This window comes from Rousettus aegyptiacus, unplaced genomic scaffold, assembly GCF_014176215.1.
Source record: "Rousettus aegyptiacus isolate mRouAeg1 unplaced genomic scaffold, mRouAeg1.p scaffold_m13_p_10, whole genome shotgun sequence".
Classification (NCBI taxonomy): Eukaryota; Metazoa; Chordata; class Mammalia; order Chiroptera; family Pteropodidae; genus Rousettus; species Rousettus aegyptiacus.
Genome location: NW_023416285.1, coordinates 48,628,298 through 48,647,903, shown reverse-complemented (window position 1 = coordinate 48,647,903; position 19,606 = coordinate 48,628,298). Strand labels below are relative to the sequence as shown.

Below are 19,606 nucleotides of genomic sequence, written 5' to 3'. Positions count from 1 at the left end.
CCCAGTTCTCACTAAGCAGTGTCTTGGAGCTAGGATTTTGGACATCTGTGTGACAGTCCAATGTTTACCACCAACTTATTCTAAGTCTCGGTGAAGTCTTTATACTGGATAATTAATAATTTAGAAAAGACCACTTTGGCTTCGTTCCCTCTTATGTCCCCCCACCTTTTCTGTCCTTCTTAGGAATTTCTCTAGCTAGACCACGGCAACCCTTGCCCCTTGGCTTTGCCAGTTTTAAATTGCTTCATTCTTACTTCAGGTATTTATAGATTTGGTTCATGTGTATCTTCATCTTTCCTTGCCCAGCAGTTGAGGCTGCTTATTATCCTTTAGATTTCAGCTGAAATGTTGCTGTCTTAGCTTAGGTACCTTACTTGATTCCTTGCTTACCACCACCCTATGTGCTATTCCCCACTTATTTGCTTTTATTGCTTGTGACTGTATATTAATTTATTAGTTTACTTCCCTCTACCAGACTGAGCTGTGCCATGAGGACAGATCACGTCTTAAGGACATACAAGTTTGGAATGTGCAGCTCCATGTTAGACACATATTCATTTGTTGAACAAGTGGAGAGGAAGTTGGGCAATAGATAACATTCTTGCTGATCTTGCTAAGAATTTTGACCATTATCTTATATGTAATAGGGAAGCTATTAAAAACTTTCAAATGTAGTTGGGTGACGAAGGTATGTTGGACATGATCGAACTTCATTTTAAAAATTACTCTTGGCATTTCGCAAAAAATAAAAATAAAATGAGTTGTGAATCTTGAATGAATAGGTGGAGGCTTGGACCAGTGTGACAAAACTGAAAATGGAGAATGTGGATTAGTTTGAGGAATGTTTAAGAGGCATAATCAACTGGATTTGATAGCTGGATGTGGGGGACAGTTATTTTACAGAACTTGGATTTCGAGCAGGGATTCTATGTGAATAGTGGTGTCATTTACTAGGATAGGGCATGAAAGAGGGGATCTGATCTTTATGGCCAGAGACATCTGTTCTCAAAAGTGAAATCTCATGAGAATGGAGATAGTCTAGGGTGAGAGATTAGCTGTGTAGTTCTTTATCGAATAAGTCATAAACTTAACTGAACTCCTATTGGTTAATCAGTCAGCATTCTTATTCCTCGGGGGAAGCTTTTCCTAAACACTTTAATGAGATTGGCAACTCTCATTCTCTGGGAGGGGCCTCTGCAGTTTAGAGGCCTTATTTCATCATCTAGCAGGGTAATGGCAAATTTCGAATGCCTTGTATTTACCTACTTCTGGGAGGTTACCCTAAGGAATTACAGTAGCAGGGGTAAAATTTAGGCAGACTTTCCATCCCTTTTATGCTAATTGCCATTATAATTACATTAGAAACAGGAATGCCTATCTTTCTGTATCCTATCCACTTATAGGTGGCATTTCCTAATCCTTGCTATTCTAAATGTTGAAAAACAGAGCATATTGCTTTGTTTACTTATGAATTTCAGTATAATTCATATGCTCAATGACTACTGATTTCCCTATAAATTACCTGTGTCTGTCCTGCACTCTTTATTTTTAAGTATTTTATTTGTAAGATTTTTGAATGTTGGGTTTATTAGACCTCAGACTGTTATCACATTTTTTCTTTACTAGGTCGACTTGAACTCCCAATTTTCGTCATATCCTTTTTTTAGTATCCTTTGAATTTCATGTTTACACATAAATCAATTATACACTTTGCAAAAATTTGGTCTCCTCTGTCCTTTTCCCTAGCAATCATGGTTCTTCTTTCTGAAAGAAACTGTTTTGTTTCCTTCCAGAGGTTCTATGCATATACTCAATTTTCCACAAAGTAAAATCATAGCACAAATAGTATTTTATACCTTAGCACTTTCAAATAATCTAGCTTTTCAGAGTTAATTAGGTACTCTTATTGTTAAAGCAAGCTCAATCTCATATTTGAAGTTAAGGACTTGTTTGGGCATCTGCCCAAACATCCCAAAGTCTTAAACTGCTACCGTTATAATACATACTATGGTGTAAATGAAAGTAATTATAAGCCCTGGTTAAGCCAATTGTCCAAATAAAGTAATATAAGCAACTGGCCTTGGAATTTATAAAAACTGCTAGGTTGAATTAAAAAAAAAAAAAGATCACTTCTATCAATAAACTGAAGCTAGAACAATTCAGAAGTTTTCTGTAACTTCAATATGGAACTGCGGATGTGGTGAATATTTGTACTTAAATGGATCTTCGTTCAGGTCCCACCTTTACTTAACCACTATGTGATTCTGAAGTTTTTTCTGAGGCAGTTTTATTTCCTAATCTGTCAGGCATCATATCCAATCTACAAGAGTTATGAGAAGCAAGAGAATGTATAAGAGAGCACTTCAAATACGATGAACTATATTCACTTTTCAAAAGTGGATACGCTTTTAAAGGAAGGATGGCAGAAAAATGATACCTTTGTAGACCAAAACTTGCAGGATTCCTTCCATTAATTGGAAGCTCCCTTGACTCTGTGGTTGAACAAAATTGATCTCAAAGTGAGTCAGGTCCCTTCTTACATGCTAGAAGTCCTTAAATACCTAATAGTCTCAAACCATCCACATTTTTATAGTATGTATGTTCTATCACTGGCATTCTATACTGAAATAGTAGTGGAAAGAGCCACCACATTTTTCTTCTGGGTTAAAGCTAAACCCAGACATGGAAACTATACAAATAGTATCAGATGTGCACACAAAAGCTATCTGGGCCAGGTAAAATAAGGAGAAATGGAAAATGATAATAAATGTCGCAACATGTGGTCATACAGTAATCTCAGTTGATACCAGACTAGAATGAATCAAAAATCTGCCATATTCACTGGCAACCAAATTTAAAATAATAGTGCTGCTTTCCTTCTCTCACTACATGCTCCATCCATATCCTGCTTTGTTTCCTTCATAGTACTTATCTCTACCTGTTTGTCTCCCTTATTAGAATGCAAACTACATGAAGGGTGGGACTTATGTTGTTTACTGCTATCTCCCTCGGTGCCTAGCATCACACTCACCTGACACACAGATGCTTGATATTGTGGGGACTAAAAAAACTCTTCCTCCCCCAGGCTCAGTTCTTCTAGCTAGCCTAATAATCATATTAACAGAGACACATTAACAGGAGGAAATCAAATTTTAATATATGTGCATGGGGAATTCATATAAGATAGTGAAGCAACATTGGGTATATATGATGTTTTGGACAAAGGAGAAAAGCGGAGAGTGGAATGGGGTCTTAGATTTCAGAAGTGAGAATGGGTGAGTTACAGGTAGTTGAGGAAGAGCAGACACATGTGGCAGGCAACATTTTACTAGACAGCTCACACAATGGGGCACAGGGTATTCAGCTAACAGGCCCCTGCCTGAAGCCCTCCTATTTACCATGTTTAATTCAGATTATGCTGGGGCAATATCTTAAGACTTCCTTTACAGGTTTTTCCACCTAAAACTGTTGGGCAGGAAAGGGGAGGGTCAAAAGTTCTGAGTCTTTCATTTCTTAAAACAAACAAATAAACAAAAACCACAACAACTTAAAATCAATATCCCCAAAAGGCAGCTTTTGGGGATATATTGCTTATTGGATGCAGCAGGCAGGTAGACCATTACATGGAAGACTAGAACATCTCTCTTTTTTTGGTCATTGCTTAGAAAAGGAACTTTTGTGCTTCTGAGATTCTTTACCTAGGTTCCTTAAAAAATAGATCCTGAGACAAAACTTAGGTGTATTTGTTTATTGAGGGGAGATGTGTGCAACCCTAGGGCAGAAAGAGTGAGGGGGGAAAAAGCGAGCAGGAGAAGGAGCACAAATATAAGGTGTTAGGTAACCTGCCCTGATCACAGCTTTATGAGAATACACGTTGCTGCTTACGTTAGGCGGGCCAAGTGAAAACACTATATGAAAACATTTTATGGAGGGGAGTATATTTAAAATTTCCGATTATTATGGTGGACTGCTCAGTTTCTTAATTAAGTTGGAAACTTTAAACCTATGAATCTAATAACCTTAAATTTCATGTCTGGTGAGTTGAAACTTATTCAGATTAGGTAATGACTTTACCTCAAATAATCATCTTGTTTTGATTTTTTAATACAGTAGCTACTTTGTTGATACATTCCTAGTATCTATTTTTCCATCTTTTTATTTTAAAAGTGACAGACTTAAAACTTAAATGATCAGATAATTAAATATCACATGCAAACATTTTAAAAATCCATTTCTGATAATCTTGTTCTCTAACTAGAAATCCTAGAAACCACAAATGTCAATCTCTAACACTGTATTTTGTGTCTTTGTTCTGCTTTTCTGCTTTAATTCTGCTGCCTGAGTTTCAGAAAGAGAAACAAAAAGGTGCTTTGTTATCAAACTGGTCATGTTTTTGTTAACGTGGAACCTCTCTCATAGCTTGGGTTCTCAAAGTCATTGCTGAAATGGAGTTTGGGGTACAAGTGTCTCTTAAGAGTCTCTACGTTATAGACAGTTTGGAAGCGGGAGGAGGCAGAGAGAAATTGAATTGTGATACAGGCTGCACAAAGCCTTGGCAGACTGAGTGGGGAGCTCTGGAGCTAATATTGTTCATTAGTGTCCCATGTCAGACATCAGATGCAGGCTGCCCTGGGAGGGTGTGGCCTTAGGGGAATGAGTTCTCTGCAGCTGTCACTTAGGGACTAACAGTACTTCCCAGCTTGGAAGCAAGCCCTTCTTTGAAAGGGGATCTGGATGAAGACTCTCCACATCTACCACAATGTCTACCAAAATATGATGGCTCCTTGTGGCTGGTCTGGAGGGATGGAGGGTGAATTATCTGTTAACTTCACTTCTCTCATTTCTTATTGGCATCAAATCCTCTGCACTTCTATGTTGTCACCTGGCCCCTCCAGGCAGCTACTGGAAAAGCCGGATCTCATCCCCATGGCACATGGTGTTCTGCATGAGTTAACAAATGGTAGGAAGAGCTATATAGCCTCTGAGTCCTGTCAGGTTGGGCTGGGGTCCCTGTAACTTCTGCCATGTGAACATGGTGTCAGAGTCCAGCCTTCTTGGGGGAAACACAGATGGCTGATAAAGCCAGGGATGAAATGGTGATGGAAATGAAGGCTCTCCATTGTGCATGCAGGCAAGGACCAAGAAGCAAGTGAGGCTGAGCAACTTTGAGAAGAGTATCAATATGGTCTGATGAATTTATGAAACACTTGCTGGCTCTTAAAGCTCAGTGGCCAAAATTGAGGTAATATATACAATAATGGCTACAACCGATGTTGTTCTAGGCTGCTTCTCCTGAGTAGAACAAAAATTTGAATAGTCTTTTGCAACACTAGCACATTCTAACAAAGGAAATTAATATTTTTATTATATTAAATAGTATGCGTAGGTATAATTCTGTTAGCTTAATATTTAAAAACTACAACTACCGGCTTGTTTCATTTTGTATACCTTTTGGTATCAGAGTAATGTTGGCCTCATTGAATGAGCTGTGGAGTATTTTTTCTTCAATTTTCTGGAGGACTTTGAATAGAACTGTTTGTTTATTTTTTCTCAGATGTTTGAATTCCTCAGTGAATCTATCTGGGCCTAGATTTTCCTTGTGGCAGAGTTTAACTACATTCTATTTCTTTAATAAGTTAAGGGCCATTCAGATCATCTACTTCTTGCATGAACTTTGCTAGTTTGTATCTACAAGGAATTTATTTCATCTCAGTTTTCAAATTATTAGCATATATTTTTACAAAAGGTTTCCCTTTTCCTTCTGTAGAATCTAGAATGATGTCACTTCTTATTCCTGATGTTAGTGATTTGTGTGTTCTCTGACTCTTCCTTATCAGTCTGGCTGTAAGAGGGATTGGCAAACTATTGCCTGTGGACCCCTCTTCATTTTGTGCTCAGACAAAAGTGAAATAATTAGAGAGGACATATGGAAGGGCCCATCATTCTTTGAAATTTGGGTTACCTTATTTCTTACAATCTCAGCTCTTGGGGTTCCAGAAAAATTATGATCTTGTAGATTATTTGGCTTTTTCTCAGTGTTACAAGAGGGGAAACCTTCTCTTATGGCTTTCTACATCACAAATGAAAGCAAAATTCTTGCCATACTTAACAATTTCAGAAACAAAGTTTATTGAAACAAAAAGCCAACAAACAGAGGAAAGGATTGATATGGGAAAACAAAACCATAATTCCACCACTTAATTTCTAAGGAGAGCTCCCTATAATTCTACTGAATCCCACTGAATTACAGTGGGAAATTTTGACTCTTTAGTAAATTCTACCAACTTCACAAACACAGGAAATTTAAGGGGGCAGAACTTGCACATGTGACTAGTCTTCAGTGCTGGGGTGGAATAGTAGCTTCTGGAGGCCAGATCTTGATCATGTTTTCCTATTTTTGAGGTGGAACTTCTGGGTAGTCTCATCCACTGTGTACATATAGTACTTCTCCTCTGAGTGATTTCTCTGGTGTGTAGTGAGATTTGACTTTTCTCTGAGTCCTCACTCACACTCCACCTGTACATGACTTATCCTTTGAACATATTCTTTAGTGTAGGATGAGCTGTTATAAGTACACTTGTGTGTAAAAAACCACAGGGTTGTGAGAACTGGATAAGGCTATTTATTTTTGGTTCACATGGAATGAGAGATTCATGTTATGAAGCTGAGACTCAGTTCTAGGGAGCATGGCACAGTTTTATTAAGGATACACACATCAGGACTTCCTGGTTCACTGCTCACACTTTCATGTAGGCCAAATACAACCTTTCTCACTTTTAGATGTGAACTGTGTTTTAACCGAGGTTCAAATATGATTGTCATAGGCAAGCAACTCAAAAGATAAACTAATACATGGAGGCTACCATGGCTGGGGAGTGTAGAGCTGGCTGGCAACCTATGAGGAAGGGGCAAGGGATGCTGGTGTAACAGAGTGGGCATCTCCCTAAGGCTGCATTCTTATTGATCCACCTGGCTTCCTTTGTTTTCCAAACAAAATTTAGCCAGGACTTTCTAGATTTTTCCTCCTATTTCTCTCCATTATTTTCTTGTCGATGTATGTCTCTGGTTACTTAAGACTTCAGCACTAAAATGTCAGAAACCCTAGAGTGTTGCAAGTTTCAACCAAAAAGTATTTCAGTTGTCTCTTCCTAGCTTGCTGCATTAGGAATGAACTTTTCTACCTAGACTTTGAATTATATATGCCAGACAGATTGACTGGAAGCCAATTGTTGGGAGAAGCAATTAGTGATGAGCCCTGAGAGGCAATCAGTGATGAGCCTTGAGTGCTTTACACATAATTCCTGGGTACACCAAGGATACAAGGCTCTGATCATTCTTGATCAGGCCCAGTTCTCAGGACTGTGTCTTCAGTGAGCAACCCTAAATGATGACTTAATGTCTCCCTGTAGGAAAAAAAAAGCAGGTTTATTTGCTGCTTGCTATAAAATGGTAGGTACCCCAAGTTAAGTGTTCTTTGGTTTCAATGCAAACACATAGCCTGTAACATCTACAAGGCTCTGTCCCATCTTTCCCAGGGGATTTAGAGAGGTGTGGGGACGTGGTGCCAATATCATCATGTTGCTTGTGCCATAAGTAATAAAATTCTTTGTCTCTCAACTAGGAGTTTGTCCCTTGCCACCATCCATGAAAAAATCTAGCTTGTTAGCTTGTAAGTGGGGTAAAATTCAAACCCTCATGGAAATATGTCTGACCTTAGGGAAATATGATGTCCAACAGAAAATAGGCAATGTATTTTAAGAAAAGTATTGACACGAGAAAGTGGCATATGTAGAATGTGAGAAATTGATGTGACATTGGAAAAAGAAAAGTTTTTCATGGAAATGAGAAGGGTCTAAAAATAAATCTTGGAATTTATGACCATTGTGCTTTGCAAAAAGGCAATTCTATGGATGTTTCTTGGCTTTAAGTAAGTGCAGTGGTGGTAATTTAGGGAACCATTAGGAGAGGATTACCTTCTACCCCAGGTTTGTGTTGATATCAGAAGTCTACATAGAATGTAACAGAAGCCATTGAACTTTGGACACTGGTTCCTAATTTAGGGTCCTCGAACTTTTGGAGATGGAAACGGTAGTAATGGGGGTTGGTGAGCCATATTTTTAGCATTTCAAAACAGCTAGATGTACTCATTTTCCCGTATAGCTTTTTGACATGTGGATTCAAATACTGAGTTTCTTTGCTTTTGCTTGGGATGTTACTCAAGTAGATATGAGACCATTGATTCTCTTGTGTTAATCAGAAGCTCTGATTGGCAGTAAAAATATTGCTATTCCCACTTAAAGTTTAAATGTTGATGGCAAATACACAAAAAGTTGGTGTCTAAAAGGCTGGCGAATAAATATAAGGGGTCCCTAAAAGTGGAGAACTCTTTGGGAGCCTGGGATTGGTATGACAGTGTGGTGTGACATGCCTGATCCAAGCCTGATTTCAGTTTACATTTTTGTGGGGAAGGCTAGTGCAGCTTGGTGAGTAATCAGTGCTTTTTGTCTAATAAGAATAACCTCTTGCTTTCATGATTCATGGTTTCACGTTTTTTCATGGTTTCAAAGGCCCCTTTATGTGGCAAGGCGCAGACTCAATCAAGTAACTTCAGATGATGGAATTAATGTGTAAATAGGGGCCTAGCCATAAGAACTATGAATAGAAATTGGGGCCTTATCATGACTCTCTAGCCTGGAGGTTGTCAACCTTCTTAAAGGGCCAGGATGTACACACTTGAGGCTATGCAGGCCATGCAATCTTTGGTTCAACTACTCAACTTTTATAGAGCAAAAACAGCCAGAGACAATGCATAAGCAAGAGAGTGTGGCTGTATTCCAATAAAACTTAAACAGGAAGTGGGTGAGATTTTGTGGGTGTTACTTTGCCAACCTCTGCTACAAATAGCTTTTAATTTTTAACTGTCTACTCCTCTTGGTATTTCTTAGTATAAATATGGAAGAGATATGATCAAACTCACCTTTTTGTGCCAGGATCTATCAATTTACTCACCATCCTGTAAATCAATCACCCTTGATTTAATTTCAGATGAGATTTAATGTAGTAAACAGACAATGCTCCAAGTAATTCAAGCAGGAATGTAATACAAGGAATTAGGTCTCTACCAGGTATTTATAAGGACCACACAAGCTTGAAATTGGGGAGGCTAGCACTGGACTATTTTCAGAGTTGTACCACCACAGCAGTGATCCAGAGGGCAGAATCAGTTGCTATGTCAACTACCACTACTTCCTAGTATCTACTATAATCTTCCTTTTAGTTTCTTAACTCCCACTCACAACCTAGATACATGTATTATTTCCAATAACTGTAATAACTTGTTTCTAACAAAATTGGAACCTGAAAGTATTCACTTTCTCCAAAAATGGAGCTATAAATTCCCACTGTGTAATAGTAGCCCTGTTTTCCCTTAATAATCAAGGATATTATAGGCATGTGACAAAGGAACTCATTTAAAAACTGTAGTGCAATATTGTATTATATCCTTTACATATAGGGGCTCAGTCAAGAAAACAAACCACAAGTTATTTGAACAGAATTTAATTAAAGGAATTGGTTTAACAGATATTGTTGTATTTACAAGATATTGTTGTAGATATAGTAACTGGAGTAAATAGCTTTCATCTCTAGGGTAGGCATTTGAATATATTTTTGATTATGTAGGTCCAGTAATGCTCTCACTGGCTGTCCATCTATTTCATTCTTAGTAACCCTGTCATTTATTAACCATTGCTAGAGATCCTGTGGGTCACTATCCTGTTAGCCATTGTAGGTCTGCTGCCTCTCATAGTAATTACATCTACCTTGCTTCTGCCAGTTAAATACTGATCTATTGTTGCTGCTATTTTAGGATCCTACATTACCCATTGATGACAGAGAGCCCAGTTCTAGAGTAGTGTTCCTTTTGTTATCAACCTCGGCCTACGTAGGATAGTACCCCTTCCTTCCTTAAGTGTTCATTCCTATTAAATACCCTGCATACTAAATTCTCAACATCTGTCTGGAGAACCCAACCTGAGACAGTTCATACAAGGAGTGGTCTAAGAAAGCAGATAATGATACAATGTTAAATTTAGGCTGGACTATTCACTTTCCAGCTGGCCATGAGGACCTTATTAGTAGTAGTGGATGGATCACAGGCAGTCCAGCCATAAGATAGTGCTCCAATTATTTAATGGTCTTTCTGGTGGTGAATCAGGATGGTATACTGGTAGAGAAAAATGCATTAGCTGATGCAATACAAAGTATGTTTGAAAAATATCAGTGAAATAGTCCTTATTCTTATTTTGGCTAAGCTCCATTGACATTGGAAATCTAGAGCATCATCATAGGTTCCCTGTTACAGTAGAGACATACTGGGGCCAGGTTATGAATGTAGTCCTGGCCAAAGCTCAGCTTATTTGGGATCCATTTTGTCCCAGGATCAGCCTAGTGGCCACGTCCATAGTCTCTGCAGATACTGGAATTAACACTTGACATTTAGAGCAATCCCCATATCGAGTTCTTGGCCTTCTCCACTATAATAGCTCCTACCTATAGGCCAAATAGAAGATACTGGAAACACTTCCAATGAAAGGGATGGTGAAAACAAGTGCCCCACTTAAGGATCTAAATGATGCATGGTTGGTAGTCCCCATCACAGCTTCATTTATTTCACTAGCCTGATCCCAGAACCACATTAATTCTGCAGGATGATAGTAGACAACTGTAAACTTAGCCAGTAGTCTCAATCGTAGTCACAATTCCAGATGTGGTATCTTTATTAGAGCAGATTCATGCAGGTATGCAGTATGCAGCTGCCGTTTAGTGAATGACTTTTTTTTTTTTTTTCCATTCTGTTTGGAAAAGAGCATCAAAGGCAGTTTGCACTTATATGCAACATAAAACAATACTTAGAAACAGTTTTGCCTTTAGGTTATGCTAACTGTCCTGTTTTGTCATAATGTAGTCAGGAGATTTAGATCACCTGGACCTCCCACAGAACATCCCACTGATCTATGACATTAATATCATGAATGATGCAGAATCTGAGGAACAAACGAAATGATTAGGCTAAACGAAAACAGACAGATATAGAGAACAAACTGGTGAGTGTTGGAGGGGAGAGGGGTTGGGGGACTGGATGAAAAGGTGAAGGGATGACGTACAAATTAGTAGTTACAAAACAGTCTAGGGATGTAGAGTAGAGCATAGGGAATATAGTCTGTAGTATTGTAATAACTATGAATAGTGCCAGAGGGGTGATAAGAGTAATTGAGGATCACTCCATAAATTAGTTAAATGTCTAGCCGTTGTACTATACACCTGAAACTAATATGAAATTAAAAAATAAGATGTTAAATCTCAAAAAACACAAACAAACATGCATAGATAGGACAAGCAAGAGGTGGCTAAGATGCTGGAGGCCTTGGTAAGACACAAATGCAAGGTGAGATAAACCCTATCAAGATTCAGGGACCTGCCTCTTTAGTGATATTTTTAGGGTCTAGTGATTAGGTATGTTTTAGGACATCCCTCCCACCCAACAAAAATAACCTGGTTTTTTTTTTTTTTTTTTTTTTTTTTTAAATCTCCTATTATAAAGAAAGAAGTACAAGGCCTGGGTTCTGGAGGCACCACATTCCCAACCTAGGGATACTTCTTTAGCCTAACAGGTGCCATTCTATGTTCCATTAAATTCACAACTAAATGTGTTAGTAACTCATGCTATAGTGTGTTAGGGTTATCGCCCTGCTTTTTGCCACCTGGCTAGTAAGTGATTCAATTTTAGAATGTCTTCTCAAATATCTCATTCCTAAGATAATTTCTAGTTTGGGTGTCTCTGGAAATAGCCCCTGAGGCAAGTTTTTAAGCACTAGTGGTTTGTTGACTACCTTTCCTTCCCTGTCTCGAGGTCTCATTTTACTGGTATATCTTTCACTTCTAGAGTTATCAAATTTGTTACCCTGAGAACAAGTGAAGCTTAACTCTGGGGAATCTCTAGGAGCCAGAATAGACACATAACTCAGAATCTTCTCTACTTGAATCAAAGGATTTGAGATATCTATAGAGTGTATCCCATCATTCATTGTTTGAGGGTTGTTTCAATACAGTACTGATTTCCTGATACGTTTCAGCCTGCTGCAACTATTTTGATGCTAGGAGCCTTGGGCAAAAATGCACAGGCTGGCTGACATGTACAGAATTGGCAAGTGAGGTGACATGAGTGGGGCATCAATACTCCAGTAAGCCTGACCAAACTATCACATATATTGTTAGTTACACTGAGTAATTTTAGCTATTTCACTTTCTTTCATTGACTAAACTTTTATTTAATTTCTTGTTCTCCATTGGGTAGGTCACATTTTCTTTTGCTAGCTATGGAAGTCAAGCATTTTTTTCTTATTCATGTGGTAGTCACACCTATATTTTAATGGCTGCAACAAGTATCTTTTCCCAAATAGACAAAAAAAAAAAACTTTAATGAGATTGCACACATATCTTGCACCATCCCCTCCCATCCTGATCTAAGACATGTGCAGTTATTTTCATGAATTTTAGTTCTGAGTTGGTAATAAATGCTGTCTAATGCTTGCCTTTTTTTAAATACAAATAACTTTGATGTAATGAAAATGTTGCAAGTGGGAGGTTGGTTGAGGAAGCCAGGAAATAATTAGAGAGATGGCAAGACGAGGGGAACAAATAGAGCTGCCAGTCCTTTCATTTCAACGTGACCCATTCACATATTCTTGACCATACTTTGTGGGGCAGGTTGACTCCAGAGAAAGAATAGGATAGGATATTATTGGGGGCAAGAATGTAGACAGGAATTTGGAGGTAGCTCTAGAGTCAGATAACCTGTGACAGGAGGCTGTACCACACATCGATCCATTGAGCTCAATAACATGGTTCCCAGGAAAGGCAACAGAAATACTTGCAAAAGATTGCAACCATACATCCAATTGAACAAAAAGACTTTATTCTTCATTTCTAACTCCTTCTCTTGACTCTACACTTGATTGAACCAGAAAAGAGTGAACATGCTTAACACCCTGCTACCAAAGGCAAGTCCTTACATCTCACCTACTCCCTTATTCTTACCTCAAACCTGGCCTGATGGTATGAGTTTTTAAATTGGACTGGACTCAGGTCACTTTTAGTTAGTACACAAAGTTATGGGGTCATCCAGGGAAAGAGTGATTGGACACAGCATGATTGAGTTCAGAGAGTAATAGAAAAAAATAATATCCTATTTTGTACTCAGTTTAGTTCGGTAAACTGATTACAAATGATTAGTTAATTTCCTATGACCTTTAATTGGAGAATTTAATACCTTACATTAAATGTAATTATTAGCAGGTAAGGACTTATAATTTCCATCTTGTTTTTCTATACTGTTGTGTTTTTTTGGGGTCCGTCCTTGCTATTTTTGTTGTGAACTGATGATTTTCCATAGTGGTATACTTTAATTCTCTTTTTCTTGTATATACCTACTATATGTTTTTCTTTTGTGGTTACCTTTTAGCTTACTTAAAATATGAAGATATAACAATCTATTTTATGCAGAGCGTTCATGTTTTTCTGTGCATTTGTCTTTCTCACTGTTATTAGATGGAAATAGTATGGGGATAGGAATCCTTGGCTTCCTTGGCTAAGCTGTGAAATTTCTTCTGGGTTTATGTCATTGCTAAAATTATTGGGCTGAGGATCGATTCTCTGTAATGGAAAAACTTTACTTTGGTTTTGGTGATTGTTCCTCTAACCATTTTTATACACAAATATGTACATATTTATGTAAAGATATTTTTTCCAAAATATGCAATAGAATCATAATTGTACATGCTCAACATTTTTTCCCCATCAAATACAACATGGACAGATTTTCAAGTCAATACAGATTCAGTATTTTTAAATGCTGCATAAAGTTGGATAATAGAGACATTACATGAATTTTAAAACCTTTCCCATGTAATGAATATTTCAATTGTGCCCAGTTCTTAGGTCTTATAAGCCTGTTCATTGGAAACATTACAAAACTGTATGAAGATATATGTATAAGTTTTTCTTTAAGACAGACTCTTAGAAGTATCTATGGCCTCCTACAGCACCAGCAGCCATATAAAACCAGGTAGCAGCTTGGTGCACTCATGAATCCAGCTCTTCTTCACTCACCACGACCTCCCCAATGGGGATGGTGCTCTGAAACCCAGGCAACCTGGGCAGAGCAGGGGCACCCACCACCCTTGATGGTGACTCCCATAACCATAGAGATGCCTCCCTACCATGATATCAGAAGTACAATTAGCAGAGGTTAAAGAAAACAAAAACTTGTGCTACAGCATGATCTACTGGGAAAAAAAGACCTCTAAATGTTAACATTCTGAATTGTTAAAATCAAACCATACCTAAATAAGGAAAGTGTTCATGACTTTAAATGTACCAGCGGAGGAACAACCCATCAAACACCACAAAAAACCAAAGTAACACAGAAAGAAAATGACAGTTCTCCATAAACCAAACTCAAATTGATGGGAGATTATGATCTAAATGATAGAGAATATAAAATAGCAGTCATAAAGAAACAAAATGAGATAAAAGAAAACTCAGGCAGTTCAATGAGCTCAGGAATAACATTAATGGACAGAAGGAGTACTTTACCAAAGATTGAAGCTATAAAAAAGAACCAAATTTCAGAGCTGAAGAACTCAATCAATGAGAAAGAATGCATTAGAAAGCATTGGAAATAGAGCAGACCATATGGAAGACAGAATTAGTGAGCTCAAAGATAAAAATCGAAAAAAGGATTCAGGTAGAAGAGATAAAATTAACACTAAAAAAAAAAAAGTCTATGAGAACTAGCTGACTTTATTAGAAATTCTAGGGCTACATACAGATAATGGATATCCCAGAAGGAAAAATGAGTAGAAGGAAACAGCCTATCAAAGAAATAATTGATGAGAGCTTTCCAAACGTAGGAAAGAAACTGGACATTCAAGTACAAGGATCTAAGAGAATACTTACTTATCTCAATGCAAAATACCTTCTCCAATTCACCTTATATTAAAACTATAAAAATTTAATAATAAAAAAAGAATTCTCAAGGCAGGGGAAAAAAGATAGTAACCTACAAAGGAAACCCTCATCAAGTTATGTTTTCTCAGCAGAAACTTTACAGGCCAGGAGAGAATTGAATAATGTATTCAAAGTATTGAAAAATAGAAACTACCAGGCAAAAATAATATATTCAGCAATGTTATCCTTCAGCCATGCAGGAGAAATGAAGGCTTTCCCAGACAAACAAAAGCTGAGGGAATTTACCACCGCAAGCTATGTTGAAAGGAGCTCTTCCTGAAACAAAAAGGCAAAAGTACCCAAAGTAGCAGAAAGTACCCAAAAAGTAGAAAATTGCAACTCTATTTCGGAACAGGATGTTAAGCAATATAACATAAATGTTAAAGGGAAAAATCATTAAAAATAATTATAGTTACTTTAATTTGGTAATGAACACAACATAAAAGGATAATTTGTGATGACAAAAACATACGGGAGAAGGATGGAATTTGTATAGGTAAATGGAGGTCAGCTGCTATCAGAAGAAAAAGGACTATTTTATGAGACATTTTATACAAGCCTTATGGCAACCACAAAACAATCTAGAGATGAGGCACAAAACATAAAAAAGAGGAAGTGGAGAAAAACATCATAGAAAACTACCAAACTAAAATAGTAGACAGAAACACAGGGGATAAAAAATGGAGATACAGAGCAATCAGAAAACAGGATAAAATGGCTGTAGTAAGTCCTCATATCAACAATCACCATCATTTTAAATGGATTGAACTCATCAATCAAAAGCCACAGAGTAGATGGATAGATTAAAATACAAGACCCAAGTATCTGCTGCCTTCAGGAGACCCCTCTCAGCTCCAAAGACAAACTTAGGCTCAAAGTAAAAGGATGGAAGATGATACTCCAACCAAATGGTACCCAAAGAAAAGAGGGCATAGCCATACTTAGATAAAATAGACTTCAAGACAAGAAAGGTAACAAGAGACAAAGAGGGACATTTTATAACGATAAAGGGAATAATCTATCAAGAAGACATATTAATATATATGCACCCAACCTAGGAGCACCAAAACATATAAAGCAATTATTAATAGACCAAAAGAGAAATTCACAGAAACATAACAGTATGATACTTTAACACCCCACTTACACCAATGGCATATCATCCAGACAGAAGTCAACAAGGATACATCAGCCTTAAATGACACATTAGAGCAGATGAACTTAATAGACATTTATAGGACTTTCTATCCTAAAATTACAGAATTCATATTAAGTATACACATGGAACATTCTCATGGATAGACCATATGTTGAGACACAAAACAAGTCTCAATAAAATTAAGTTTGAAATCATATCAAGCAGTTCTTCCACCCACAATGGTATAAAACTAGATATCAACTATAAGAAAACTGGAATGTTCACAAATATGTGAAGATTAAACAACATGCTACTGAACAACTATTGGGTCAATGAAGAAATAAAAAAAAAATCAAAAGATACACAGAAACAAGTGAAGATGAAAATACAGCCTACTAAAAACTTTGGGATGCAGCAAAGTGGTACCAAGGGGAAAGTTTATAGCAATAGAGGCCTACCTCAAGAAATAATAAAAATCTCAAAAAATTTAACTTTATACCTTAAGGCAGGAGTCCCCAGCCACCAGGCCACGGACAGGCCTTTAGGAACCAGGCTGCAAAGCAGGAGGTGAGCAGAGGGAGAGCAAGTAAAGCGTCATCTATATTGGCAGCCGCTCCCCAGCTCTAGTATCACTGTCTGAGCTCCATCTCAGATCATCAGGCATTAGATTCTCATTGGAGCACCAGTCCCTGGTGCCAAAAAGGTTGGGGACCACTGCCTTAAGGAACTTAAGAAAAAGTAGAACAAACAATCCCAAAGTCATTAAAAGGAAGGAAATAATAAAAATTAGAACAGAAATAAAAAATGAAAGAGAAAAAAATGACAATAGAAAAGATTAATGAAACAAAGAGCTGTTTCTTCAAAAAGATAAAACTTACAAACCTTTAGATTCACTAAGGAACAAAGACTGAAGTAAAACCAGAAATGAAAGAGAAGTTACAATAGATACCATAGAAATATAAAGGGTTACCAAAAAAACCCAAAAAACAAAAAACCCATGAAAAGCCATACACCACTAAATTAACCTAGAAAAAATGGGAAAATTTTAAGAATTATCGACCTTCCTAAACCATGAACAATTAAAAAACCTGAATAGACCAATCACTAGTAAAGACATTGAAATAGTAATCAAAAACATCCCAATAAACAAAGGTGCAGACAGACTCACATGGCTTCTGTGAGTCCCAGGTCTGGATGTGATCCAGCCTCGTGGCTAGGGATAGGACTCTGGATTTAAAATGTTACATTAATGTGGTAAGGCACCTGAATCTAACTTATGCAAGTATGACTCAGCTTATTGTTTATTATGCATGTGTGGCAGAATGCCACTACTGTTCTGACATATTTAAAGCCTATGTGGTCCCCTAGCGCAGAAGTGCACACTCCTGGCAATAAAGTTGGTGCCTACTGTTTCGTTCTCATGTAGGCTCCTTGTGCATTCTTTCAACTGGGTGTCTCACCACTGAGACCTTTCTTTGTTGATCAGTTCAGCACTGACACGTGGAATAGTTGGCAGGATGAGGTGAGTACAGCCCCCAGTGCTCCGGATGGTGTCTGGGTGGAGGATATCCAGGTGGAGGACATGTGGCTGGCCCCCTGCCTCCCAGTGGTATTCTGTATCCACATATCTGGCTACGTGGATGCTCCCAGAGGATTGGGATGTTGTGAGGCTGTGTGCAGAGGATGTCGGGAAAGCCCTGGAGTTGCTGGAGCCGAATATCCTGACCACTCACGAGGAGGCAAGGGTTTGGGTGGCTTGAATGTTCCTGGCAGTGCTGTGGCAGGCCATCCTGGAGGTTCAGGACCAGGCTCAGCGGGTGCAGTTATTGCAACATCAGGAAGAAGCACTGGAAAGGTAGCTGGCAGCAGCCTAATGCATCCTGCAGGGCCCTGACAAGTCGCTACCATTGTCCTGGTCTGGGAGCCCACCGGAGATACCATGGCAGGCGTGGCCCATGATACAGCAGCAGGTTGCAGTAGAGCAGTCTTTGGCCCTGGGGGTGAGGACAAGCTGGCGATGCCCCCAGGCTAAAAAGCATACCATCTTGATCGAGTACACCCCTGTCAAACTCCAGGACATGACGAAACAGGTACATCAGAGAGCCAGGGAGATGATTCCAGGGTGGCTGCTGTGGCTGTGGAATGACAAGGCCAAAGGGACTGAATTATCTCCAGAAGAGATGGCTCAGCTGGCCTCTGTAACGGTGTTATCGTCCCCCAGGCAGCGCCTCCAGAATGTGGCACATTCAGCGTGGGGTGCTGGTAACCACTCCCTCATTAACTGGCCCATGTCCGCTGCACAGTGTGGGCTGACCCTGGGGAGCTGCCAGAGACAGTGAGCAAATGGCCCATGTACTTAGATCTGGTCCAGATAATCCAGGAAATGGGCATGTAACAGATAATGTTTCACGTCCAGTACACTAGCTCCGATGAGGAGGTATTTACAACTTGTATGAAGGACTTGATCTTGACCTCTGGCCTGGCTGGTACTTTTGGCACCATGGCAGCACTGCTGGCTCCGTATGTGGATAGATGGATTCACGAGGTAAAGTCAGCCATGGCGAGATTAGGAGATGCGGAAGTGAAACGCAAGGAGCATTCCACCCACGTGCGTGCCGTACCACCCCCTGCACTCCCAAACCAGCTAGTGCACAGTTGGAGGCTGTGGCTGAAAAGGGGGGTGTGGTGCAGCGCCCAGGCCAAGCAGCTGCGAAAGTGAGCTGCTGGCAAATGTGATTTGATCTCCTGGCAGCAGGAGTTGCCGCAGAAAAGATTGCACAGCAACCTAACAAAGTGCTGCTGTTGCTGCGGAATCAGCTGCGCCCTGACCAGCAGTTCACTCCTATTCCTGAGAACTGACTATACATTGGTCGCCCCCGCAATGTGCAGAGGGTATTAGGCCTCGTAGACACGGGTGCTAACAGCACCCTGCTTTATGGGAATCTGGACAAGTTTTCCGGGCCCACTGCAACCATAGAAGGCTGTGGGGGTCAAATCATTCACGTGCGTCCAGTCCCTATGACATCGGGTATTGGAGATTGCTTCCTCCGACATACCAAGTGTCCATATCCTCCATACAGGAGTACATTTTGGAGACTGATGTTTTGCAAGGCTTTACTGAAAATACCACTGCTGGTGAATTTCACTTTTGTATCCGGGTAGTGAAAACTATTATCTGGGGACATCTACACCATGCCCCATTGATGTTGCCCCAGGCTACCCAGATAGTGAATACAATGCAGTACCGCCTGCTGGGTGGCCTTGAGGAAATAGGACACACCGTTCTGAAGCTGGAAGAAGCTGGTATCATTTGTTCCACTCATAGCCCATCGACTCCCCCGTGTGGCCAGTGAAGAAGCCTGACAGCCCCTGGAGTGTGACAGTTGACTATCATGAGTC

At 39.1% G+C, this 19,606-nt stretch overlaps 1 pseudogene; it reads left to right on the top strand.

Annotated features, from left to right (window-relative positions):
• The first annotated feature begins 18,162 nt into the window (after window positions 1–18,162).
• LOC118607702 lies at window positions 18,163–19,066 on the top strand (annotated as a pseudogene).
• The last annotated feature ends 540 nt before the right edge of the window (window positions 19,067–19,606 follow it).